The 12,025-nt window shown below is 41.2% G+C and overlaps 1 pseudogene; it reads left to right on the forward strand.

Annotated features, from left to right (window-relative positions):
• Window positions 1–1,559: 1,559 nt before the first annotated feature.
• On the forward strand, window positions 1,560–8,907 carry LOC101402848 (protein lin-28 homolog A pseudogene; annotated as a pseudogene).
• Window positions 8,908–12,025: the final 3,118 nt, after the last annotated feature.

The following is a 12,025-nucleotide window of genomic DNA, read 5'->3' on the forward strand; positions in this document are numbered from 1 at the left end:
TAAGGAACACAGAGGTTAAGAAATTACTCAAGGTTACCATATACACTGAAAATGCAAATAACTCACCATTCTACAAGTTCTAGTATGTGTACTCTGGTCAGAATAGAAAAAAACAAATCCCAGACGCTATCAACTGATCCTGGACTGTGTAAATCAGAAAAACCTTGATAAGGAAGACTCTAAGACAGTATAAGATCATAAAGTGTTTCTGAATTATTGTGTATTCAATTCAATATAGTCTCAACATTAAATATGTTTTATTATGTTATAGTTCTTTTAAAAACCAACAACTCATACACATATGTAAACATATATTATGATATATTTCTGTATATTAGTCAAACAATTATGTTCAGTTTCAAGGTTAGAAGTTTTTCTATTTCTTTTATAATACATTTATGAATAGCTAATGTTAGATTGATCTTGACATCAAGATTCTTACATTGTAAAAAATGGAGCCCCAATTATTCTCATCACATGTGAATCTTTGCTCAGGATCCATGTTCAATCCTTTTTTCATTGTATTACATCTACCTTCCACCCACTTCCAAGAAAGGAAAGAACAAAATCCGTGATTGATACATTATGTCCAATTTAAAACAGGCTCGTGTCTCGAAACAATCACTTTTGATAGCTATGAGAACAAAAGCTCTAAGACATTTATATACTCTATTCCTTCTAATTCAACAAAAACTTGAACTAGATAATACAATCAAGGGTCTCATTTACCACCGAAATCTCCACGAGTATCATGAGTTATGATTGCCAGTGACAACAAAGAAAACAAAGGTGAATTCTTCCTGCAAGATAGAGGCAGACCTTTTTATAGTCTCTAGAATTATAGTGAAGGTAGTTTTTTAAAAAAATCCTTAAACATTATGGAGTTTAGAAGCAAATGAACTTAAAATTTTGATGGGTAATGAAAGTCGATTTCTGTAAGATAAATTCAGAAAGGAAAAATCCTTTTATAAGCCACATGTTGATGCTCTGACACAGTCTAAACGGTTATTAAAATTAATGTAAGCCTTTTCTATAATGAGAGCACAGAATTGTAACACCTTAATAAAACAGGTATATTTTTTAACCTCTCATTTTACTCTCATATAAATTTAAACTGTAGCAGCAACGGAATAAAACAACTCCCAGAAAAGATTGCAAATTGATGCTGTCACCCCAAGGATGATGGATTGATTCAATTAATCAGTAAGTCTTTTCTAAGAGTCCTTCAGGGAGTTATTTACCAGAGGCATACCCTGTTTATTCCCCTTCCAGGCGCCTGTCATTTTTCTTCATTATTCTTCTAGTTTTACTCGTTATATCCTTTGGGGATATGTTGATCTCCATGTGCAGAGAGGCTTTGCACACAGCTGTCTAGATATAAATCTTCCAAGCTTCAATCTGGAGGCCACCAGAACACCTGAGCCTCTTGTCATTGTCATCTCAGGCTGACCAAGACTCTGAGGATGAAGTCAAACAAATGGACATTGAGCTATGAATGGTAAGTCAACAGGAAAGTGTCACATTGAGTGAAAACTACAAAATATCCTCCATTGGTAAGAATGTATCAACTTTGTGCTCCAAACACCAGGGAACCAGCCTTCCCATCTCCAAAAGCAGGTAGGCAGGGCAGAACCAGAGGGCTGAGAGACTGGGGGCTATGCTAACAATTTATAGGAAAACAAAACTTCTTCGGTGATTGTGTTGTTTTGGGTGCTGACAGGCAAATCTTCTGAAACATGAAACATTTCTGTTTCTACTGGGCCTATCAGTTTAAGTTGTAAAAAGTAAGGATTCAAGGAGAAAACATCTGGAAAGGAATTTCAATGCTAAATCTTGCTATCAGGGTTGGCTGCATAGTTTGTGAGGCCCGATGCAAAATGAAAATGCAGGGCCCCTTGTTCAAAGAGTAGGAAAAAAGTGCTGTTAAAGGTACTAAAATATAAAGATTTTTCCTTTAAAACTATTTTATTACTTATAAAACAAAAAGAGAAACAGTAACATAAATAATAGAAAATGTCATAAAAATAATATTTTGGTGTTATAATTTTAAATAATTCAATAAATAGAATACTTTATTAATGGGATATCTTGATTGATCATAAGATTTTTGACTCACCTTTCTACAACTTTATTATGAAGTCATCAAAATGTATACTTTTAGCCAATTCATTTTCAATCAATATAAATGAATGTGATGTGGATCAGTTTTGACAAATCCATCACAATTGATTTTTTTTTTTTTCCTGAGGAAGATTCGCCCTGAGCTAACATCTGTGCCAATCTTCCTCTATTTTGTATGTGGGTCGCTGCCACAGCATGGCCGCTGACAAGTGGTGTACGTTCACGCCCGTGAACCAAACCCAGGCCACTGAAGCAGAGCACGCCAAACTTAACCACTGGGCCATGGGGCCAGCCCCACAATTGATTTTTTTATAATTTTTAATTTTGAAGAGAATCTTTCTGCTGGTGAACTGTTACTGGAGCTGTGAAGAATATTTTATAAACAGTGATAACATTGGGATAAATTTCTGATAAACTTTGTGAAATATCAATTTTAGTCATTTGAGTTGATTCACAGAGCAATTTTTTTAAAAGATTTAACTTTGCATAAAAATAAGTTTTGTGTAAGTCTGAATTTAATTTTAAATAATATACAGTGGCATTTTAGTATTTTCTCCTACATTTCTTGTAACTTGTAGAAGTTATTCAAGAAGCTAAAAAAGGCTTCATGATTTCTACATAACTGAAAACACCTACTTATGTATTCTATTGCTATACCTTCAATTACAAGAAAAATAACTTAAAAATGTCTTCCTCATTAATAATTTGCTCATCTGAAACTTCATATGTAAATAGAGTTTTCTATCTACTGCTAATGGTACAATCTTTAAGTTTGATTTCTATTGGTAAGCCTGTGTATATTTGTTTTACAGTATTGAGGAAGTTTTCAAAACCAGAGACTCTAAATGCTTTGAATAATTCTAATAACTCTCTGATTTGCTTTATTGCAATGTCCATGCATACGCTTTTACCTTGTAATAATTGACCAGCAAAGTTTACTGCCTGAGCACCAGCAGTTCCTATCCCAGCACTAAACCATAGTTAATATTTGGCAGAAGCTGCAGGAACCAGCTCCCTTGGGAAATTAATGGGCAAGCCAGCCTCCCACAGTTCCCAGGGCTGCCAGGAACCTCTGCTTTCCCCTGGAGTACAGCTGCCACTTCTGCTACTGCCACTGTCAACACTGCCAGTCTGGTCCCAAGTCTTTCCCTGGTCACCCACTCAACCCAGCAGCTCCTCAGACTGCCCCGAGGCCAGGCCAGTTGCTATGTATGCTGCACGCTGTGCCCAGGGGCCTGCGCCAGAGCCATCAGGTACTGCTGGTAGATCACAAACATTCACACAGGCTGCCACCCCAGGGTGTCTCCTCTGTTCACCACATGCTCAACAATAGTATAGTAAGAATTTCATCGAAAGGATAGTAGAGCATTAAACCAAGCCCCAGACTCCTCTGAACATGGGAACCAGGTGTGATGACACGTCACCTGCCATAAAGCTAGCCCTTGCTTGCTGTAGCAGCCAAGAGTAAAAAATTCTTCTATCTCTACCCCTACTTCAAACTTTACCCATTTTGCTACTGGAATAAACGGAATTAAGATGGATTTCCCTTATTATTAAAAATAGTGTTGGGATGTTTTTTCTAAGAATGAAAGAATGATTATGTTTCAAAAAAGAATAAAATACAAAAAGAATAGATTGGATGTCAAGGCTGGTGAGTATCTTCAGACTTTCCAATGGATTAGATCAAATATCTGGTTATGTGCATAATTAGTGAGGTTTTTATTAGACTTCTATTAAAGAAAGAGATTTTGTTTGGATAACTGAAATCCATAACAGCACATGGGCACTAACATTTCATGGCTGTAATTCAATCTAGTAACACAACTTTAAGAATAAATTTCAAGACTAACAACAATGGTTGTTTCTTAATCCCTCCCACTAAAATTCTAAAATAAGAATTGTTGAGGTTAGTGATAGTATACATCCAATACATTTAAAATAAGATAGATCTATTGTTAAAATGCATTCAGAAACTGAAAATGTACCTAATTACAACACGTCATGAGTCAAGGCATTACACGTCAAAAGAGGAAATTGAAATGACTATATTTCATATAATTGTGGTATAGTTTCTTCCTTCATATTTCTCTATGTGGGCATACATTGGAAGCACTAGAGTGGCAAAGTCCCCTCCCTTACTCCTTTTTCTATTTTTCAACATCCTGCAATGTAAGATAATATTAAAGTTATGTAAGTGCCACACAACACTCTACATGGTCACAGCATCTAAGTGACAGATCCAAATCTCACATACAGTCTGTCCACAGAGCCCACAGTTCTAACCTCTAATAAACAAAATCTCCAGAGGGCAGTATGCAGATGTGTGTAGATATGTTTTCCTTTGACGCCAAAGAAGATGTGTCTCTCTGATTACAGTCGACTCTTTTTCATTCACTCACAGAATATGTAGTCTGACCCTATTCAAGGAACTTACTTCCTCTCATCCACTCCACCTCCCCAAACACATTCCACTGAGACATGAAATGGGATTTCTTGACAATAAAGGCCATTAGGCAGTGGGTGGACTTAAGGGGAAGATTCTGGAATTATCCCTCCCTAAGAGTCACCATGGCGTAAATATGGTCCTATCCTGACCATAGGACCCCTCTCACCAACATTATCTTCCCGGCTGTACAGGGAAAGATAAAAGCACAGTAAATCTTGGTAAACTTGGTCAATTCTGAAGGAAAACAAGACACTTGTAATACATTGTGTTTATAAATTCCCTTCTCCATAAGTCCCACTTTGGTCGCGCTTGACATTTAAAATTGAAACTAACAGAGAAGTGCTGAGGCAGAGTAAAAAGGGATATGGATGGGCAGTAAACCAGGACTTGTTAAGTATTTGCTGCCAGTGTCATTCATTCTTATAGACAGGATTTAATATCACTAAAAAAGTTACATCTTCCTAAAGGACTGTTTACATTAGAGGGCTAGACAAAAAGGGAAACAATTCCCTACAGTTTTCCATCATTCATGCCAAGCATAATTGAATTTCCTCTTTAGTATCATCAAATATCTATTGGCAATTTCTCCTTTTCAGGTACTGTACACTTACAATTAAAAGCCAGGAATCCAAACAAAAAGAAAAAATATATGTATTTCTTAAAAACACTCACTGATTGATCTTTTCTTACATTTTGTCCATAAAAGTCAACAGCATTTTATAAGTATTATTGATTGTTAGTGGGTGGCCACAAATTTTCTTCAGTCTTGCTTTGGCTGACAATTTCTAGTTGTATTAAAGGAGATGGAAACACATACAATTGATCTGACCCTCAAATTTTAATTCTAGATATAAATCATTGTATTCATTTCCTATTGCTCCTGTAACAAATTACCACAACTTGGAGATTTAAAACAACATAACCTTATTAAGATATTAAGATACTCTCCTGGAGATCAGAAGTCCAAAATGGGTTTCACTGGGCTAAAATCAAGGTGTCAGCAGGATTTTGTTCCTTTTGTAGGCTCATAAAGAAAATCCATTTCTTTTCTTTTTCCACATTCTAGAGGCCACCTGCTTTCCTTGGCTAGATAGAGGCCCTTTCATCCATCTTCAAAGTCAGAAGTGTAGCATCTTCAAATCTCTCTCCAACTCTGTGACCTCTGATTTCACGGTCACATCTCCCTTTCTGACACTGACCTTCCTGCCTCCCTCTTATAAGGACCCCTGTGATTACACTGGATAATCCAAGATAATCTTCCCATCCCAAAATCCTTAAATCAATCACATCTGCAAAAGGGACGACAAAAGTTCTTTTGTTATATAAGGTAACATATTCATAGTTTTTGGGGATCAAGACACAAACATCTTTGGAGGCCATCATCTTTCCATAGCCGCACCACCTATGTCACCCATTCAAGGGCCCAGCAACACTAACTGCAGGGAAACTCTTGTTTCTATTCTAAGTGCACTTTCCAGCAACTTAAGCATATGGACAATTGTTTTGTCTTCAGCAAAGACAGAATAGCCGCTTATCACTCCAAAAGTGGTGATAAATATTTCTTTAAGAAATCTCCGCCATATGAGTTTCCACTTGTTTCTTAATATTTCAAAATAACCCCAATCTTTGATATAACAGATCAGAAAGAGAAACATTTACATCCAGAAACAAGGAAAAGAAAATTATATATGGGTACTTTCTAGGATGGAGCAAACCAAAGAGAAATACAGTGTAACTGACAGATGCAGTATATGTGCAAGTTGTGGTCAACAAGGGAGGCAGCAACTGCTCTGTCTTCATCAATAAGGAGAAATTGATAGAGGCCAGTCCTGTGGCGAAGTGGTTAGATTCAGCATGCTCCGCTTTGGCAGCCCAGGTTCGTGGGTTTGGATCCTGGGCGCAGACCTACACTACTTGTCAGCCATGCTGTGGTGGTGACCCACATATAAAGCAGAGGAAGATTGGCACAGATGTTAGCTTAGGGCTAATCTTCCTCAGCAAATTAAAATAACATAAGGAGAAACTGATAACAAAAGTTCTCTGCAGAGTACATATGTATGCAAATTGCAATAAAGATTGTAGTTAAACACCATATTTGATTCCAAAAAGGATTTCTAATAGGCGTTTTTTTCCTCTAACTCTGGAAAATGCTTAAGAGTGTAAATCTTATCAAGACAAGCTTTGGAATATATCATTATTCTTTTGTAAATTTCTCATTGCATAAATAACTGCCCACTTTTCAGAAATCCTTTTTTTTGCTGGAATATTCTCACGTTATCTCACATTATCCACCAGACATTTCACTGATAAATGTCCGTTAACCTATCCATGTGCAGTGAACACATCTCAAACTTTCCAATTGGGATTATCAATGAATTTGAACCTATGCTATCATTCACAGCTGCATAAATCAGCTCATATGTATTGAGGATCTACTATATACTATAAACTCTGATAGAATAGGAAGGAGTTTTACGACTGAGATACTTGCCTCAGTGAGCGTAGAGAATTAATAATGCATGGTAAATATGCAGTGAGTGCTATAGATGCGAGTACTGATGGGAACCACTTATGGCTAAAAACAAATCATCTAAATTTCGATGATTTATTTCTTATGCATGTTACTGAGATTTCACTGAGCAAATAAGAGTGAATGGTCTTGGTGAGGAAAAATAAAATACCTCTGATGAAGATAGGCACTTATATTATGAAAAAACTTACAAATTGTTCATAATCTGGTATCGTTAAGTAGTAGAAAGCACAATGCTGTCAACTGCAGAAGATGTAAAACTCATTTTGCCCTCGTTTTTTCTTCTATCCCATCTTGTCTCTCTCCTCTAGGCCTACTACAAAGTGGGGAGCAGGGAAAGGGGAGACAGGCCAAAATAATTTGCAATTATGCAAAGGTTTTCTATCTTTTTGTATTGTCTTGTCTTACTTTCAAAATAGTTGGTGAATCAGAAACCCTTGTCCTGGTTCTATTTATTTCATGCCAGAGGGCTTGACACCAACAGGTGTGAACTGACTAGTCTTGGAGGATTTAGACCAAAGAGAGCTCAAAATTAAAAAAGAAGTGTTCCCTATTTCAAATATTAGAAAAAATACATTCGTTTTCATGTTAGACACACTTGAAAAAAGAAACTTCGAGAAATTAAATGGCATATTTTTCTTCAGGTACTAAAAGCAGTGACTTCAATTAGGTGCTACTGTGGTTGGACCTGGGTGGGAGCTAGTAGATCTACAGTGATGACTGGATCTTGAATAAAGCACGTTTTTTCACAGCTAAGTGCCGTTTTATTCTCATCTGAATTATTTCAGACACGTGGCCTCTAATGGTTGTTACTGAGATTCTTCCCAGTACCTCAGGCCCAAGTCCACCTTCCCAGAGCCGCCTCAGGGTCTAGATGCTGAATATCTGACGTCCTGCCCATCACCTAATCCAATCTCCAATGCATTCCCCCTGCCCTCGCCTAAACCTGTCCCTAAGGGGTTTGGAGTGCGCAGGTCTGTCATAAGCAACCTCTCTTGTCTCCTTACAGGCTTCTCTGAACATGCTCCTCACCCTATAGCTCTACATCACGGTTTCAAATGGTGGTGTCATAGCGTCGCCTGGAGCGCTGGAGATGCTGCAGCAGCCTCTTCCCCCGCCACCCCTTTGCCTCTGGACTTCTCAGGGGCCAGCAGCCGCCAGACCAGGGGCCCAGGACCACGGGCTCAGCCGGCTACCACGGGCTCCGTGTCCAGCCAGCAGTTTGCGAGTGGCAGCGGCACGGTGCTGCAGGAGGAGTGGGAGCACGCGGCCCCACAGCCGAGGCCCCGCAGCTGCAGCACGGCGCAAGCCTCTGTAAGTGGCTCCCCGTGTGCATGGGATTGGGCTTCCTGCCCACGACCGCCAGCGCAGGGGCCGGACTCGACCTTCCATGGACGTCTTTGTGCCCAGAGTAAAGCGCACACGCAGGGCTTCTGGAGCCTGAAGAAGGATGAGTCAGTGGAGTTCGCCTTTAAGAAGTCGGCTAAGGGCCTAGAATCTGTGCATGTCACCGGCTCTGGACCTGGTGGGTGGTCTGTATTGGGAGTGAGAGGCGTCCAAAAAGGAAGAACATGCAGGCGCAGACCAAAGGGAGACGAGTGCTACAACCATGGAGGTCTAGACCATTGGGCAAAGCAATGCAGGCCGCCACTCAGCCCCAGAAGTGCCACTTCTGCCAAGGCATCAGCCACACGGTGGCCTCATGTCTACTAAGTCCCCACGGGCCCCCAGCTCCCAGGGAAAGCCAACCTACTTTCAGGAGGAAGAAGAGATCCACAGCCCTACCCTGCTCCCAGAGGCCCAAAATTGAGCAGCAGAGGGTGGGGGCTATGCTTTTGCAATCAGGAGGTTTCAAAGGGCAGTCATCAATCAGCAGAGGGGAGAAAGTGGGGACAGGGTGGGTAGGGGGCAGCTGGCACTGCCCTGAGTCGACTCAGGCCGGGGTCCACAGCATCACCTCCTCTTCCCTTTTTGCAGGGTGGGGCGGGGGAGGCAAAGGAACTCCAATCACACTCTGTCCAAACCCATGTGAGGGCTTTGGGGAAATCCCTCCCTACATGCTTTACCTGAGTCTCCACCCCTAGAATCTCCAGTTTTTGAAAGTGGCCTGGATAGGGAAGTTGTTTTCCTTTTAAAGAAGGGTATGTGATAATATTTCCCATGGCAGAGTGAAAAGAGTAAGCATGAGACCAGATTGATGGGCACAAGCCACTACCTTCTGTGGGAGGGACTCTCTCAGGGGTAAGGCAGGGGTTTTCCATGTCTTGTTCCCTTATAACCCACACTTGGGATAGGGCGCCGAGAACTGTCCCAAGCAACGGGTTGTGACGATAGGCAAAAGGATGGTTGGAGGAAGAGCTGCAGACCCGCTGCTCCTAAGCTCACTCCCACCCCATTCTGGGCCAGAGCGATTGTGTGTATTTGCTGCCTGGATAATTGCACCTCGGGTCCCACTTTCTCAGGATGCCAAGTGCACTCGCTGTGTGCAAATGGTGTCTCTTATGCATTTTAACTTTCTTCTTGTTTGGTGTTTCTGTGTATTTTGATCTAAGGCCCTCATTTCCCCACTGTGTTCTCAGCTACATGAGGCATCTCAGGAATAAGAGGGCAGCAGCTCTGGGGCTGCCCAGCAGGAATACCTTCTGTTGTTCTATCGCCACAGAGAACAACTGTTTGGAGTGTGGAGTGTGGAGCCTCTGAGATCACCTCACTTTTGCCAATGAACGCTGGGTTTTCTGCCATAGTGTCCTTGAAACTCTTTCACCTTCAATGTTTCATGGGAGACTGGGTTTAAACTGGGTTGCCTCATGACTTGATCTCCTTCTACTAGAAGGTTGGAAATTAGTCTGAACAGGAAAGATGGTGCAGAGAGGTTAGAAGAGGCTGGGCCAGGTGGAAGGCATGGAGGGGAAGCCAAGATTAGGCGAGGGCTGTCTACACTTGTAATTATGGCTTCCTGTTCCAGACCTCCAATCCCAGGGCACGGGCCTCACTTTTACATAGCAGATCCACCCTTCACTGGATTGGGCCAGGCCTACCATGCACAAAGAATGTATGTTTGTAAAAAAATTTGGGTTGGTTTTCAGGATAGGTTTTCAGAATGATACCTCTGTACCCATCTTGTGCTGCCCAGGGATGGGCAGGGACTATGAAGCAAGGACTAAAATCCTTAACCTTTACAAATTCTGGGATTTTTCCTTCTTGGCTTCCAGGGTGACCATAAGCAATGGCTTCTTTGTGGTGCTCGGAGCCAGTGTCCTGCCCTGCTGCACCAGTGACCAGTGTCCTGGTAGCTGAAGGAGAAGAGGGGGTTTCATTTACATGCTGTGTGAGCACCGCAAACCCACTTCACTGTGTGGAAACGGGGCAAAGGGAATAGAAAGCAATCAGTGGTGTGTGTCTGATCCTGGGTTCTTGTCTCCCCCAACTGCTTCCCCTTCTAGTTGTTGTATTCCTCTGAACTTTGTAGGACTTCACAAGTCGCTGATTCGGTGATTGCTAGGTGGCCTATTTGTGTAAATATAATGTGTTGGTCTATCTCCACGTTCTTTTAGGGTTTTATCGTTTACAAACTTCTTTTTGTATTGAGAGAAAAATAGCCAAAGCATCTTTGACAAAAAGTTCTGCACTAGGCAAAGGATCTGAGACATAAGCTTAGGGGCCCTTCTCTTGAAGTGGGGTCTTGAACCATCCTTTCTTTTGTCTTCACCTTCCCCTATTTCATATTTTCCACCAGTCTTTTGTCCTAAAAAGTTGACTCCTACCTTACCCCTCCTCCGCCTGCCCCGCAAAAAGCCCACACACCCACATACATACATATGTAATTTGTGGGATGTCTTTACAACTCTTAATGATTTTTGCAAAAATCCTGAAGAAGCTAGGAACACTCTATCCCTTGTTCCTAACCTCCTGAGTCAAGACCATTCCTTGATGTGATTCATGCCAAACACTTACTCTGCTGTGTTTCAATGGATTGACCCTCCTTTAATCTCTAATCCTAGAGTAGAGAGAAGGAGGGAGGGGAGGAGGGCTTCCATGTAGATAGTGGGGACAGAAGACCAAGAAACAGAAGATGAATGTATATCTAAGTCACTCAGGAACTTTCATACAGGTGTAAGAAACATGTCAAAGTGGCCACAAGATTTTTTAATAGGAGACAGATGGCTACAACTCCACGTTTATTGCTAGAAACCAAAGCTTTGTGTGAAATCCTGAATTTATGGGGAGGGAGGGAAAGAGGGTAGGAAAACGTGTGCCTCTCTGTTCTTTCCCTGATGCCATCCTCTCATTCCTGAACTGCAGGAGACTGAGCACCCTTGGTTTTGGTGACCCCACCACTGAGGAGTGTTTATTTGATGGTTGATTTCCAGCTACTTCCTTTCCCATTTGCTATCCTTTTGTAACACACATGCTGACCCTTCCCCCTTCCCCTCTGGTTCCCTGGGAAAATACAATGAATAAACAAAGAAGTGTTGGTACTGGAAAAAAGAATCACCTGAAGAGCTTGTTAAAACAGTGTCCTAGGCTCCATCCCCAGAGATTCTGATTCAGTAGGTGGGGATGGAGCCCATAAATTTTCGCAGATGATGTCAATGCTACTTATCCAAGGACCACATTTTAAGAACCACTCCTCTATGAAAATCTCTGAGGGTTCACTTTCCCTTCACACGTGAAGGCTCTTTCTCTCCTATGCCTCACATTTCTTAGGGCATACTGGTTGGGTTTATCCTTCTTTCTCACCAACAACACTCCGTTCCTCCCCTCATCATTCTTATTTTGAAAACCCCGGATCATCTGAAGTGCACACCAATTAGATTTTACCATACACCACCCTTCCCTCTTATCATCTTGTATGTCCTAGCCTTTCCATCTTTTAGTGTTGACTTCAGCATCTCTCTCCAGCCCAACTCCATCGTTATTCCTGAAGA

The sequence above is a fragment of the Ceratotherium simum genome, chromosome 19, assembly GCF_057802395.1.
Source record: "Ceratotherium simum simum isolate JZ-2026a chromosome 19, ASM5780239v1, whole genome shotgun sequence".
In the NCBI taxonomy this organism is placed as follows: Eukaryota; Metazoa; Chordata; class Mammalia; order Perissodactyla; family Rhinocerotidae; genus Ceratotherium; species Ceratotherium simum.